This window comes from Mytilus galloprovincialis, chromosome 5 (assembly GCF_965363235.1).
Source record: "Mytilus galloprovincialis chromosome 5, xbMytGall1.hap1.1, whole genome shotgun sequence".
NCBI lineage: Eukaryota > Metazoa > Mollusca > Bivalvia > Mytilida > Mytilidae > Mytilus > Mytilus galloprovincialis.
The window spans coordinates 21038849-21055984 of NC_134842.1; positions in this window are offsets into that span (position 1 = coordinate 21038849).

A 17136-nucleotide genomic window follows, 5' to 3' on the forward strand; every position below is an offset into this window, starting at 1 on the left:
ATGAGATGTGGTATGATATGTTTTTCACAAATAAGCATTAAACAATTATCTTCGTGGTAGCTCTGATTTTAGAATATAATGTAAGTATTGTCGATTGCCAAAATAGTTTTGATTTTCTTATGACAAAGTTGAAGTCATCCAACGTTTTATTGAAATTAAAATGACTCGATTGACCGCTGTGAAAGACATTTGGTCACAATGCAATGATCGGTTCTTTTATCGTTTCGTCCACACAAGACGCACCAGTGACGCCCATTTCAAAATAGTTATAAAGCCAAACAAGTACAAAGTTGAAGAGCATTGAGAATCCAAAATTCCAAACAGTTGTGCCAAATACGGCTAAGGTAATCTATTCCTGGGACAAAAAAAAATCCTTAGTTTTTCGAAAAATTCAAAGTTTTGTAAACAGGAAATTTATGAAAATGACTACATAATTGATATTCATGTCAACACCGTAGTGCTGACGACTGGGCAGGTGATACCCTCGGGGACGAAACGTCCACCAGCAGTGGCATCAACCCAGTGGTGTAAATAGTTATCAAAAGTACCAGGAGTATAATTTAGTACGCCAGACGCGCGTTTCGTCCACACAAGACCCACCAGTGACACCCATATCAAAATGGTTATAAAGCCAAACAAGTACAAAGTTGAAGAGCATTGAGGATCCGAAATTCCCCAAAATTGTGCCAAATACGGTTAAATGTACCAAATGTTAGTTTTATGTTGAGCAAACTGAATTGGTAGCTTTAAAAGAGGGATGAAAGATACCAGAGGGACAGTCAAACTCATAAGTCGAAAATAAACTGACAACGCCAGACGCGTTTCGTCTACATAAGACTCATCAATGACACTCATATCAAAATATTTGTAAATTCAAAAAAGTACAATAATAAGCAACAATCATCAAAAAACAAAATTTTCTTGAGGTGTACGGAAATACAAATATAATGATAAAAAAACACAAAAAATCTTTTGAACTATTTTTGGAACGATGAGTCATTTAAAGATGCAGAAATTTAAAAGCAAGTTCAACTTTTAACATCCCCACATAGAAAGGTTTTTCGATTTTTTTATGCAACATAATTTAGAATCAGTTTTCTTTTAAAATATAGCATGATAAAATGTAAGTATTTCATCTAGTCTTTTTACCTTTTACCTTGTGCGATCGTAAATTGACAATCTACAAATATGGTTTATTTATCTTTTGTATGTCTTTTTCTGAAAGTTTTCTAAAAACAAATATTACAATGCGCTGTATCTTTCCTATATGTATATATAATAATGAACAGTTGATCTGTTGGGATCCATCTGAACACGTGATTACGATGTAGTATTACTCAATACGTATTTCTCTATGACAGTGGTGGCCCATTTGTTTGATGAGCTTTTGAGTTTGTCATTTGAAGGATTTCCGTTTTCATCGGAGTTCAGTATTTTTGTTACTTTACTTGTTCCTGTACATACAGATCCTGCTTTTAACACATTAAACATTGATTTCATTAACTTATAATGTCACATTTCTTATGAGTTTTATTTTAGACTAAGACATTTCTGAAGTATTGTTTGAGATGAGCCTTTGTACATTATGATCGAAAAAATAAAAAAATAACAAGGTTTAACAAAAACAGTATGTGTGTAATTCCACTCGCTTTTATTGTTATACACTACCATTGTATTACCTGTGATATGTTTTACGTCCGAAATATACGTTTACATATAAACGTTGTATGATAAACAAGATAGATGACCTTAACGATCATTAGGACATCATTAAATCGGGAAATAACCTTTAGATTTTACTAAACAACTTCATATAAGATGTAAATAACAAATTCATGTAATAAACCATGTATTTTTGACAATCAGTAATTCATTGTGAAGGATTTTTAACGGTATCACTAGTAGCACGATTTCAGTCTGAAACGGTCATTTTGGTCTGATCGTATCTTAATTGACTGGATTTACCGCTAGAGGAAAACGTCAAGATTTGTCAGATCGTTAAGTCTCCATTCGGATCGATAGTCTCATTAGGTAAATTAGTCCGTTAGGGCATGTCAAGATATTTAAGACTGTATCTTCTAGCGAGCTGTTTAGATCCGTTAAGACCGTGTCAGACCGAAACAGATCAAAACCCAAAATCAACATTTAAAAGTGTCAGACCATGTTTAGATCCGTTCAGTATGCCGGTATGATACCACGAGTTACGCCCCTTCTGCTTGATTAGTGCATTTTAGATTAATTATATATTTATTTGAAGTTAAAGTATTATATCATGTATATCTCTCGAATAAATAATAATAAAAAAAAAGTAATTAAAGATTAAATCCTCTGTTGATTCTTTATTTCTGTTGTTGTTTGTTGGGTAACTAATAAATTATTCGTCTATATATGTTGCTTATTTTCTAATAAATATTAGTTTATGTAATTTATAATAGCTATAAAGTGCAAGGACGTATGGTAATTATATACACATGAACCCTTTGTAAACATATTTTTCGTATTTGAAAATTGGAAACGGAAATATCTTAAACATAACCTTAAAAAGGCGATGTTGTATATTTGCCAACGAGACAATCAATTGAAATGAAGCCAAAGCAAAAAATAACACATGCGTATTTTTGTTTTAATTCGTATTCTGTTGATATGTCCTACTTTAATTACCGTTGGAGCTGGGTTTTTTATTATTATTTTCGTCCTAGTTATTCTGTTTAAATCGGAAACGCTTCTATTACCATAGCTTAGTACTGTACAACCTCAGAGTGTACAACATATCATTAAACAATTATTTGTTTTACACAAAGGTGCGTCTAAACACCACCAAGGTCGCCAACGTACATGAAGCTGATCATGATACTGCATTCAGTCTGTGTAGAGATAGTGTTAAAACTATAAATAAAGTACCACCGTATAAAGATTTTCATCCAAACAATTAATCACGTTATCCTTATGTTTATTTTCTAACCCATGCATATGTATATAGCAGCAGTGGCAGATTAACTGACCCCCCTTTCCAATGCAGGTTGCAAAAAAATGTTCTAACATAATTTGTTTGCCACTTCTTGTCTAGAGCGGAAATTCGTCACAGCAGAGCTTGATTTGACTTCTTAATTGGCCGTTATTTAATACAAACGTCCAGATGTATGTGTAGTTTATATATACGTGATTAATGACAACTTATCGGTGGGTGTGTAAATATTCACACCTGTGTGTAATGTCTCTGCAAAAGTTTTGATGTAAAATACATTTACATGCATGTTGATTTGAATAGTACGAATTTATATTGGTTTATAATACAATACAGATTAAAATCGATTTACAGGTGAAACTTCTGGTCTGTGTTTTAAAGAATTGGTACTTTCTGGATGTTTTTTTCTTATTTATTTCGAAAACGTCTATTTGTGAATTTATTGAGCAACAAATTAAACTGGCTATTTTTTTTTAATACCATACATGTACAATATTTGTTTTTTAAACGGAATGTCGTATTTCCTTCCCCTCTTATTCCCTCCGATCCAAGGAAAATTAATTCAATTTGACATTATAAATCAAATGCTATTTTTGTTCACAAGATCTACTTTGGAGCAGAATCTCGGACTTTCTCTAAAAGCATACAGTTTTAAAATTTGTGTATTTTCTTGTCTCAATTACCATGTATATGTATATCTATATAGTACATGTATGAGGATAAGAATAGGTCACCATTTATAAAGATAGAAAGAATATAGATGATGAAATATAAAGAACATATTGATTGATTGTTTCGTTGTTTATTAAACATCCAAAGGCACATATTTGATGCATTTAGGGCAGGCAAATATTCAGTATAAAGATAAATGGTAAAAAAAATAAAAGATTTAGATCAAGGATTTGTAAGTAACTATACAAATCCTTGTTTAGATATAGAAATATAGAAATTATTATCTGAGCTCACCTCCGCTAAAAAAAACTCACTCGTACTTGCATACATTCATCTAAAAAAATCTGGATCCGCCCCTGATATATATGGCGTAAATTAAAAATTTCTGTTTTAGTTAGAATGCTTGAGTTCAACGGCACGTGCTAGTAATCAACCGGGTCATCAGGTAACAAAATCAATGATCCATAACGCAAGAAGTAAATGACTATTTTACAATATACAATAAAAAGGTGCCGTAGGGCTAAAAGTAAAAGAATTGATGAATTTGTGTATACGTAAACTATTAGTATTGAAGCTGTTGATGTTTGACCGTCAGGTTTAATATATGCTATATAAATGTTTTATATTCAATAAAATAATGAATCTGAATCTATTATAGCTAGTTTAGTTTAAAGATCTTTATACAATATCAAATATTTCTAAACCCGATACCAAAAGATAATGCTGAATATTTGAGCGCTGCATGACAAACCATTGTTTAGTTAAGAGAGTCTTTAAATTTTGTCAGTTATATGAACACAATGTGGGAACAGAACTGTACGGTTGTGAAATAATTTGGTCATTCGAGAGACTGTCAAGCATGGCTCCTACATTGGAAAGATAACAAGTTGCTTGATGGAAACTTTGATGAACTCTTATATTACTATATAACATGTCTGCTTCAATGATAGGTAGCTAAAACATTCTTTATGTAAATATGAACCAATACAATAATAAGAAAGATATATGCTTTCAAACGTTTTCCTTAGAATGGTGGAGCTCCGTGTAAAACGATCAAAATAGTCGCACAACAGCGATCAAAAATGTCAAATAAACATCCAAATCAATGCTTGCTACCTGAATTTCCACATGTACCTTTTCTGATATATAAATTCTGCAAGTTTCAAAGCCATTGTCCCAGTAGAAATCCAAATATATTCATTTTCTCTATGTCGGATATTTGTATTACCTGCACAATCGCTTGCAAGTTAACTGTACAATTACTCGGGGCCTTCCTGTACAATCACTTGAAGCTTTCCTGTAGAATTGCTTGGTCAAATTTATTAAATACATTGCATATGCATTGCATTGGTTGTTCCTTGTCTGTCCTATTACATTCATCTATGGTATTTGAAATGAAAATAACCACAAAACCAGTAATTTTGGCAATTAAGACCATTTTAAGGTGACTATATCAGAGACAAAACAAAATGTGTACAATAGATATAAGAAAGAAGATTTTGTATGACTGCCAAAGAGACAACTCTCCACAAGAGACCAAAATGACACAGATATTACCATATAGGTCACCGTACGGCCGTCAACAATGAGCAAAAGCCCATACCGCCTAGTCAGCTATAAAAGGCCCCGAAATAACCATGTAAAACGAGAAAACTAACTGCTTATTTATGTACAAAAATGAACGAAAAACAAATATGTAACGCATAAACAAACAACTACTGAATAAGTTTTCAACACAAAAAGAAAGCGACAGTATAAATTATGTTAAGAATCTAATCTAAAATAAAAATGAGAATAATGCTCGTACAAAATAAATATTTATATATTTCGAAAAGGTGACTTTATTTACCAGCAATTTAAAAAATAATAAATACATATTTGAACAATACAACAAAGAATTTTTCAACACAGGATCAGGATATTATAACTTGATAAAGGAATTCGAATATGGAATGGTGGTGGTTTACAACGGATCCAAGAAAAGACACGTATAGGTCAATAAACATGCTGTTAAAATAAGAACATGTGGTATATAATTTCAAATGAGATGTCTGTTTATTACAAGTTATAGCTACTGGTAGAAAAGGCTCCAGTAAAATTAAATTATATCAAGGATGGGAGGGAACTTAATATCTGAAAGACAGAGAAAACACAAAATCCTTCAACATGATTTTTTATTATATCAATGTCATGATTCAGGAACTTTTCAATATTCCTATAGCATCCGACGAACGAACGAACCAGTTTGATTTTTTTTAGTGAGAACAGCATTTTATCAAACCACATTTATATATCTTCAATATAAAATTAAGGAGATGGGATATGATTGTCAAAGTTCAAAAAATAAATGGATTAAAGGGAAAATTCGCAAAAAAATAAAATTTGATATTATGTTTATCCTAAATATGAAAATGTCTGCTTAAAATGGTCTCTTTTTTTCGTCTCGCTTCGCTCAGCGTTATTTTTGCATCCACATCGTTTCAACCCTGGCTACGCCATTGGGATGGTAGTACACGCTTGTCCTTTAAAGTTAGTCTGTCTGTTTGATAATTTACAGTTTAGGAGAATTATTCGTCTTTTGCAAAGAATATATAAAGAATAGTCTGAAAATGTGCTTACGATTTCATTCAGGCAGAGAGAAATATGTTTTTATTTTATTTCATAGGATTATTTAGTACAAATATAAAAATTGTCTTAATCTTTTACAATTTACAAATATGATTTGGTAGTATGTTTTTTCATGCACATGGTACATGAAACTTGTATGATCTTACTTTTGTCAGAGATCTATGAACTATTGAAAATAGGACGTTCTGGAAAACACAAGTCGCATTATAAAATGCTTGTTAAATTCCGTTACATGTGGTACGTTCATATTTAAATACCTTTCTGTTGAATAAGAAAGTGTAAAAACAGTTATTGAAATTCGCCTGAAAAGAGAAAACGAGTAGTGATTATGTAACTAACTTTTTTTCATAGGACATTTGCGCTTTTTTTTTTTTGGACACTTGCGCTTCAAAACATAGGACATTTGCGCTTGTTTTGAAAGGACATTTGCGCTTTTTACATATGACATTTAAGCTTTTGCAATATTTGGTTGTTATGAATTCCCTCCTCTTTTCCAGGGTTATGTCCGGTAGGATTGTAATTTCATCAGACTTCCCAGTCAACACAATAAATACAAGGGGAATATAGTTCCCATTTTTAAATCCATGACTCAGTCTGGTATAAAGCTGGTATTAAACATTTGGGCAACAATTAAATGTTTCGTCCGTTTGTGAGTGAATATGTTCATTTTTCTGACTAAAAATATTAGTATTCCCATTGTTCGTTTTAATTCTAGCATTACATTTTTTCACGGTACAATTCCATGAAAGGTCTTCACTTTTGAAAGTTTGATCAAAACGATACGAAAATCCATCATGACATGTACATTTTTTACCTTTACATACCCAACTATATCAGTCCTATTCAGGACCGATAACTCTGTCGATAGATATTATAGGGTATACAATATTGTTAAAACCAGATCAATCGTATTATACGTCTCTGATGGAATGTATACAATAACTCTATTTTTTTACACAATTTAAATGTTATATCGATTCATTGCCTGGATTTAGCTTTAAATATAGAATTAAAAAATAAATAACAATAAAAAATTTTCGTCCGTTTTTGCTTTTATGACAACTTTACCAGATATATATATATATAAAGATTTGACAGTAATTGTTTCACCAAAACGAGCTCAACTACATGTCGTTGTTTTACGCTTCAACATAAATGCATATGTATGTATACAATGGAGACTGTTTTCTGTTCTACTGCCCTTGTCCTAGATTGGCTGTATACAATCTAACCCCTGACATGGACTACTTTATTAAATGTTTACAAACAAATAAATGCAAAGAGAAAGATTCGGAAAGAAATTCTAAAATTTACGCTAAAAAATAAAATACACAAAAATGGAAACAGTTTTAGACAATTATCATTTGAGAACTATATATAATTAGCATGCATCACTAAATGAAACTGATAAATTGATTGCTCCCTTAATGTCCAGTGGCAAATATATCACGCATATTCATGACGAGATGCGAAATGGATCGACCTGAAGCAAATGATTGATACATCACCAAGACAGAAAGTTCGCTGAGGTAAAACGTATGCCGTACTAGAATAAAGTTGAATATGACCACCATCTTGAGGTAAGCTATTGACCACCTTTTTTCTCCACAGAAGACGCACGCCAAAAACATAACATGAGAATTAGAAGATATAGGTTGGAAAGTCACAAAAACGCCGAAAAGGACAAAACGTCAATACATGTATGGATTGTTTTTTTTCGGGAAATGTTTTTTTTTGGGGGGGAAATTTAATTTTAGATCTTTATGCTTAAAAAAATAATTGGTTAATAAAAGTCAGACATATGTAATATTCATTCATATTTATATTGATATATGTATTGGAGAAAACGTTGCTAAGTTAAAAACTTCTGTCTAACATGTCTAATCCATTTGTCATTTTTTAACAATAAAATATGTTCAAACTAAAGAATCTTGATATGATTTTAAAGAAAAGAAGGAAATCAAACAAATTTTTTTTAATCAAAATTGAAAATCCAACTGATTAAAAAAGTCGTTTTGCCCCCCAAATTTCTATCATAGAAAAAAAATACTATTGTTTCTCAAAATGTCCAAATATAGCCCATTTTGTAACCGCGCAAAACATAATCGTTATATTTATATTCAGACATTCCACATTTTATCAACCGTTTCAGAACGATTTTTTGAAGATTACAAATCCATGGCTTCATTGCACATTTAACGCAAAATACATTTTTCATTTTTTTATTTACACTCAAACACAAATATGTGTAAAATGAGGACAAATTAAAAATCAAATGCAATAAATGACAGAATAGACAGGAAACTAATAACTAATAATAATTCATGACCCAATTCATGAGGTCGTGTCAAATTGTAACGAATGTCCAATCAGATTTTTCTGTTGTTCAAAGTTTGACGTGCGGTTATGGTTGAAGTGTTGAGTGTATTTTACATTTGTCATTTCAGAGTCTTTTAAAAATATCTAACTATGCTGTATGGATTTTGCTCATTGTTAAAGGCCGTACAGTGACCTTTGAACGACTTTGACCCCCCCCCCCCCCCTGCAGAGCTATAGAAAAACAGTACATTAACGGGTGTTACACAGACTCTTTTTCGATGATACACAGACTCTTCTTAGTTGTTACACGGACACTTTTTATGAATAGAATCACTCCTGCATGATCAGTGAGTTCATATGGGCACTTTAATTTTCAATTAGATTTGAACTTTTTGGTTCACCTACTTATTTCCTGTCTTTTTATTGGATAAAATATTTACGTTAGCATCAATATCTATTTTCCGAAACATTTCCAGTAAAATACTATTCATATCAGTACACTAAGGGATTAGACATTTAACTTCAAGGGGGGGGAGAGGGTATGGTATAATAAATCAAATTGTCATCACTGTTGGGTTTCTCGTCTGAATATTTTACATTAACTGTGTCAGATGCCTCATTACAGGCTGAACCTTTTATAGGGTGCTCATTATAAAGTTTTAGTTTTTGGTCATTGTTGAAGGGTGTGCAGTGACCTATTATATAGTGACTAACAAGTAAATCACTTGGTCTACATGGTTTAAATGGTTGATAGTCGTCTCACCATATCTCCTTAGGCCAAAATAAAAATTGTTTGTTTCCCCTCCCCACACCCAGGTCAAAAATAAGCCCCCTGGGATGGGAAACAGACATTCTTTTAAATGTGGCCTTATTCATGATCTTTTTATTGAAATTCTGCAATAAGAAGATTTTACTAGTCTATAAGTATCACATAAACTTTACATTATCAATAATCCATTAAAATGAAGTCCAGTCAAAATAACCATGCCAGACAGATATATGACAGAAAATTTCATGAATTTCTGAATTTACACAGTTCTTCCATACCCCAAATTTATGGTTAAACGTTTATAGTAACCATAGAAACTGAGAAAAAGACTAAACATAAAAACCATGAAAATGGTGTCATTGTCAGATGATATAAGCCATTCAAAAATGTCAAACATGTACAACTTACATTTATTCCATAATTATGCCAAAGGTAGTGATCCTATACATGTACAATGTAGCTTATAGCTTATGAGAAACATTGATGACCTTCGGCTATTGTCTGCTCTGTAGTCGGGTTGTTGTCTTTTTGGCACATTCCCCATTTCCAGTGTCAATTTTATTAGGAAGTATAAACTGAGAAACAAACCTAACCATGTTAACATTGTATTAAACTGAAATAACCTTGATCACTTAAATTATCCATGAAATAAAGTCAAGGTCAGGTCAACCCAACCTGATAGACAAGTAGATCTTTCAAGATACTCATATACAATAAAATGTATCCAATTACATATATAAAATATACAGTATAAGAGAGCATTTCATTGATTTAGTAACAGTATATTTTACATGCAGTCATTGAACCATGAAAATGGGGTCAGGTGCAATGTACATATAATGGCAAACTGAAACATCATAACATATTAATTAGCTACTAGCATCTGAATACAAGACTAGAAACATCCAGCTCTTTTAGCTTTTAAAATGTAAAGCTCTATAAAATAGCTTACATCATTACCCCAAGACTGTAATACAAATTTCTTGTATACAACCAACTTTCATGACTTTTGTGTAAGGCGAGACAAAATAAAATGATACTTTGAAGTACATGTATTGTTTAATATGTTTGACTACTATTATAAAATGCCAGTTTCAGAATGAACAGTAATTTAGAAGATTATTAAATACATGTAGATACATTCAGACTATTATAACTATACAGCAAGCTGTCATTTGACTCTAACCAACAACCATGCCAGGGCTGTAAAGCATGTCTAGGTTGGTAAAAACTTCCATCATCATGCATATATATGACACTAACCAATAGTGATGGACCGTGACAGACCCTCATGGAAAGTAAAGGAGGTTTAACATTCCCTGGTGGTACATGTAGCCAACAATAGCAATGGCAGCATAGAAACTCTTATTATATCCAAATTCTTATTTCAAATGAATAATTATCCAAGGTGAATCAGATGATGTATGATCATGATGCTGCACTTTTAGTATTGGCAATGATTGATATTCACTGAAACTAGAAATTTCCATTATTCCAATTTTCTATTCTTAATGATATAACTATCCAAGATAATCATGGAATTAAGATATGATGCACTACTAATATTCCTAGAAAACTTTAAATTCTCTTTATTTCAAATTGTTAATATTACTTATTTCAAATATATATATATATATATATATATCAAAGGTATGCTCTGTCACCAAGTAATGTAGTACATTGTATTTCCTACATTTTTTTCTATGAATTGTAAGTTTGCTATTTGTTCAATTCACAATTTTCTTTTTGTCCAATCAGATCATCCCATCAACTGTACATCATGACATAATGCTGTTAGCTCTATCAACGTTATTTCCAAACCAATAAGTAACACAAAATTATGAATGAATCCACCATTTCACAATTTATAGCTACAGGTACAAATGAGGTACCATATGAGAGTAACTTAGTGACACTATATATTTCCTATATATATACATTGATATACATGATATATGCCGCTTCATAATCTGGCTGGGAATCATGCTCAAACCAATGTGATATCTTATCTACAAAAAAAAATATACATTAAGAATAAAGTATTTATTATATATAAACTTGTATTTATCTACAAGAAAAACTAGCAATCATAATATGCTTGACAACAAAGTTTAATGATGTAAAGAAATGAATTTATGACTTATACAATTTAATTGATTAAAGTCCCTTATGAGAAGAAGAATAAAACCCTTTTTTGAGGTTCTATTTCTAAAACAAAATGTTCTCTCTTTTTACATCAATGTTTTCTTAGGTGTATACTTCATTAAAGGGTTACTGTCTAATAGAGGCTATAGCACTATACTTGTTGTGATCAATTTATAATACTTTTTTATTTTAAAATAGAATTTGTTGAATATTACTACCAACGTGACATGGTGACAAAGCAAATAGTATTTATAAGATTCTTCATCTTCTTCTTCTTTATAATCCATCAGCATACTGATTATAACGTGTCGGGCACTTATTTAACTATGCCGCGCATGCGTGGGATCTAATTTTTATTTAGTCATGACAGTCATGACAGTGAATAATATACAAAAGATAAAAATAAAAATTTCAACATAATTTCTTTTTCTTCTGTGTCTGTTATAACATATAATTAAGTTCTACAAAATTTAGAGCATAACAAATCATTTATAACAAAATAATGAATCATACCCGGTAAAATCTTAAATGTCTTATCACAAAAGATGAAAAGTGTTAAAAATTGTTGTTAAGGACGCAATGCCGTCTCATCATTTGGAATCAGGCATGTCAGGGCACAATATCAATATACTCTTTTTTTGCTCCGGGCAATTTTGAGGTTATTGCATATATACAAACCCAAGCCTTGAACATGTTGCAGGTATTTATAACACATATGTGACAAATTATAATTATTGTACATCACCCACCAGTGGCTATATAAATAGGTATATCATTGTCGTAACTAGTCCGAGATTACTCTGACGTCCAAACGGCTGTTTTGCCAGACAAGCTTGTCTCGGACTACATCGTAACATGTGAAGATTAGTTGGTTATTTGTTAATAAAAAAAAGTGACAAAATACTTCATGCAAATTTAGGACGTGACAGTTATCAATACATTAACATACAATATGTAGGATTACTCGATCAGGGGTTTAGGTCTTGTAACTGTTGTATTAAATAGGCCATCCCGCACAACCATACCATTGTGAATACCCCACATGTCAATGCATGTTAGGCAATAAACAGGGGTGGATCCAGCCATTTTTAAAACGGGGTTTAAACCATACTAGTTTATATGTAACTTTTCAAATCATGCATTGATCTTCCAAAAAACATGAAAAAGGGGGGGGGGGGGTCCAATCACAGGAACAATTTTTTAACAAGCCCAAATTCTTACTTTGCCTTTGAACAGGCTACTATGCAAGAGTGTGGAGTATTAGAACGTCGATTCATACCTGTATGCAAAAATTTAACAAATGTGAACATTTTTCCTTCAAACTCTTGGATGATGATCCATGATCAATGATTATTCTGATAGACATGTATTAAAATATTATTCATTTCTACTCACCAATTGCAATTTCCAGCTCAGCTTATATTGTGCAATAGTTTCCTTCTACCATGTCAACGATTTTGTGTAAAATAAGTTTGCTATTAGAAGCGCTGACACTGCCGACATGCACATGCGACATGAATGCAACAAAAATAAAGAGGGTACGGTAACGTTAAATCGTTTACGGGCGAAGAATTATTTTCCGTTTTTAATAAAACTTGTCAGATTTGATTAATTATCGCCGAAAAATGTCCCTAATGGATAGTCATTCAAATTAAACCAGCTTTATTATGCTGTATGCATGTAATATATATGTAACCTGGTCTTTAAATGTACTTTAAGTACAGTGTCTGACGTATAAACATTTTCTTGATTATTTATCCTATTTCAAATATAAATTTGAATGAATTTATAAGCCTTTTTCTGCTATAATATTCAAACTTTATTTTTTAACGAAGGCTTCTGGTATGTAGTTTTTTTTTACAAAAGGCTCTCGAATTATAGACACATTAAAAAATAAAGATGGAAAGTCAAACGCATGAGTCTGGCAAAAATAAACGGACAATGTCATGACAATAAACGGAAAACGATAAAAGACAGAGTTATATATATATTTTTTTCCCTGCCTCAAATTTACTCAAATGCAATTTATATAGGTAACATAAAAAGATAAATGATAATGCATTCATTTACAATATTTAAAAATAGTTACATCTTAAATTTAATTTAACATATTAAGATCACGTTTTCAAGTGTTCACGGCCGACATCCGTTATTATTAAATAAGGGTGTAAAAATGAATGACAAATTCTTCACCACGTACGGCAGTCTGTAATTGCATATAAAACGTATTGCAATCACTTGTAAACCATTAAATATAAAGGTTCAGGTGCTTATATTCAATAAATAAATATTATTTTGGCAATCTGTTGATTTTTTTTAGTCAATTCGCGGCGATTTGTGCAGCAGTATGACTTTGAACTACTTTTTTTTATTTATATAATTATAAAACAATGTTAAATAATTAAATAGGAAGAAGTTAGAATTCAAATTGAATATTTGTTTTATTTAAATAACATGATTAAGGGGACGTGGTAGACTTTCAGTTAAAAAAATCGTCTTCTTTCACAGTTTTATTTTATTCTTGAAAGGGGAGCAACCCCTGATAAATAATGGGAAAGTTTCACTCGTTTTGTGTCCAAATTATTAAAATCTGAACACGACTGGACACGGTCTGACAATATCTTGACGTCAGTTTGTATGGGTACACGACAACTCGTACTTTCGGCAAGTCGTACTCAACCAACTCGTACCCTATTTTTACCAACTCGTAACCATGTTTTATTTGATATTATTTATCAAGTTTATATGCATAGTTATTGTAACTTTCTTTCGTATATCATTATATAGCAAAATACAAATAAAAAAACAACTTTCATTGTTAATAAAATTCAATCATAATTGTTTTAAATAAGCTTATTAAATGCTAATCGTTATAATCATTAGTATTCCTTAGAATTGATTGTTTGAAATTGCACGGCAATTTATTTGATATGCACATTAAAATAATTATGAGTACACAATATGCTAATCAGTGGTCATTAGTGGATAACATACCTACAAAAATAGAATGGATTTGTTAAAAGTAGAATAAACAGAGAGAAGTAAATGAAAACAAAAAACCGGTATAAGTGCGGCACTATGAACATCAAAGGCCGTTGAGTTATACTTAAACAATCACCATCCTCACCGAAAAGAAAATGCATGGCTTAAACGTTGTAAAAACCAAGCTTAGAGAAAAAATATATAAACTATGGTGAAATGTATGATCATCTTCAATTGCAATCATGGTTCGTCCACGTTGTAATGTAAACAGTTAATGTTAACAGAAGAAATTTTAATTACAAGATCAGTTAGACAAGGCTGTCCGCTCTCTATGAATTTATATGCCTTAGCTATTGAAACACTGGCAAGCTCAATAAGAAGAAATAAAAACATAAAAGGCATTAACATTCCAAATTTAAAAGATCCAATAAAACTTTTCCAACATGCTGATGATTGTACAACAATAACAACAGATATTAAAGATTATTACTTATTTATGAATGAATTTGAAAAATTTGGTAAAGCATCAGGAGCAAAGATAAATAAAAACAAAACAGAAATATTAAATATTTGTAATGCCCCAGAAGAAGACGCTTGTTTAAAACTTTTAACAAAGGAGAGCGTAAAAACACTGGGCATTTGGTTTGGTAAGTCGAGTCAAAGTCAAAGTTGGCTACCCATTATTCATAGTATAGGAAATACAGTAAAAAAATGGGAAAATAGAAAGCTAAATTTTAAACATAAACTTATTGTTATAAATACCTATATCATAAGTAAAATCTTATTTGTTGCTAGAGTTGTGTCCCCTTTACCTGAATACATCACACAAATAAATAGATATATTTACACTTTCTTTTGGGGAAGGAGTAACTCGGAATATATAAATAGAAAGTCTCTATCACAAATGTATGATAGAGGTGGACAACAAATACCGTATATAAATCTGAAAATAGATGCCATGCTTCTCCAAAGAGCAACTTGTTTTTTACAAGGAAATACATCTGTTTGGACATGTTTTATGATATATTACTTAGGTTACACATTAAGGGAGTTTAATGCAGAATTAGGAAATAATAAATATCAACATACTATGATCTTACCAAGAGTTTATACAAAATTAAAAGCTCTCTTAATAAATCATAAGAATAAAATTGATCTACAAAGTATAAACCCCAAAAATATTTATAAGAAAATTCTCGAAATTGATAATCATAAACATAAAATTGAAATAAAGTTTAGCTATGTCGATTTTACAGATATATGGAGTAATATTAGGAATATCAAAAGCAATTACCAGCAAGATTTTATTTATAGAGTTGTGCATAATGCTCTTCCTACTAAAGATAATCAAAAAAGACGAAATTATAGTAACGTTTTTCCGATATGCTTTTTCTGTAACTCGGAAAATGAAACACTAAATCATTTACTGCTACATTGTAAAAAATTAAGACTATTCCGAAAATATATAAATGACTTCATTAGAATAGAAATAAATGATGAAACTTTTGTTTTAAATGAATTACACTGTTTGTTATTTAACATACCACAGGAACTTTTCCCATCTATGTATGCATATGTTTATTCAATTTATCAAATCAGTTATGTAAACAATTCAGGTGGTTTAATACATACTCTTAACACCACATTTCATAGAAATAGAGATATATATTTAGATAAAAACAATATTACTTAGTAAAATATGTTACTTATTGTTATAATTTGTGTGTATATGTTATATATTTTTTTCCCAATAAAATACTTTAATGTTCGGAGCACAATGATGACAAAATTTTGGCCACATATACCTCTTCCACCAACATGAGAATGAAGGTTGAGGCCTGCATCCCAATATTTTTTATTATGAATAAATTGTTTTTAAATTATTGGTTAAATATAGCTTTTTAACTCACTAGACATCCGTTAATAAATAAAGCACAAAACCCAGCTTCTTTCTATGCATATATGTTCATCACTCTTTAACAGCTATTAATTATTAATATTATATACTAATCATATTACTGTATTAGTAAAAAGTTAAGTCATATTGCGATTATCGTTTTAAAATTGTCTTCCAAACCCTTCAGTCTGAGTGCTCATTTAAAAAAAAAAAAAAAAAAAAAAAAAAAAAAAAAAAAAAAAAAAACGTTGTAATGTATGCAAGAAGACTGTTACGATTCGACAAGATGCTCTTCAATGTGACACATGTGACAACTGGCAGCATCGTCTATGTGAAACTGGTAAGTTGATTTATGTTTTACTTGTTTGTAGAAATTAAGCCCACTACCTTAAACATTCTTTAACCATCGTAATTGTGCTGTGTATTTGCAAATAAACAAGGGCCATTTCCTAAATGTTATCATATCTTTTATCTTTTTAAAATTGAAGTATAATTGTGATTTTATATATATCCTTTTATGTAGTCAAATATATAACAGAAAAAAGTATTATGTTGTATTCCACATGTTCCATGCAGACTTTCGATATATAAATTGTGTATCTCAATAATATTTTCCCCTAATCCTGTTATTTGGTCCATGTTTGGGGCCAATAAGAGTATATATTTCAAAAAGCTGTATTTGTAGGACCCTTATTACTATTATTAATAGCAACAAAGCCTTGTAAAAATGTCTTACAATGTGTGTGTAAATATTAGTGA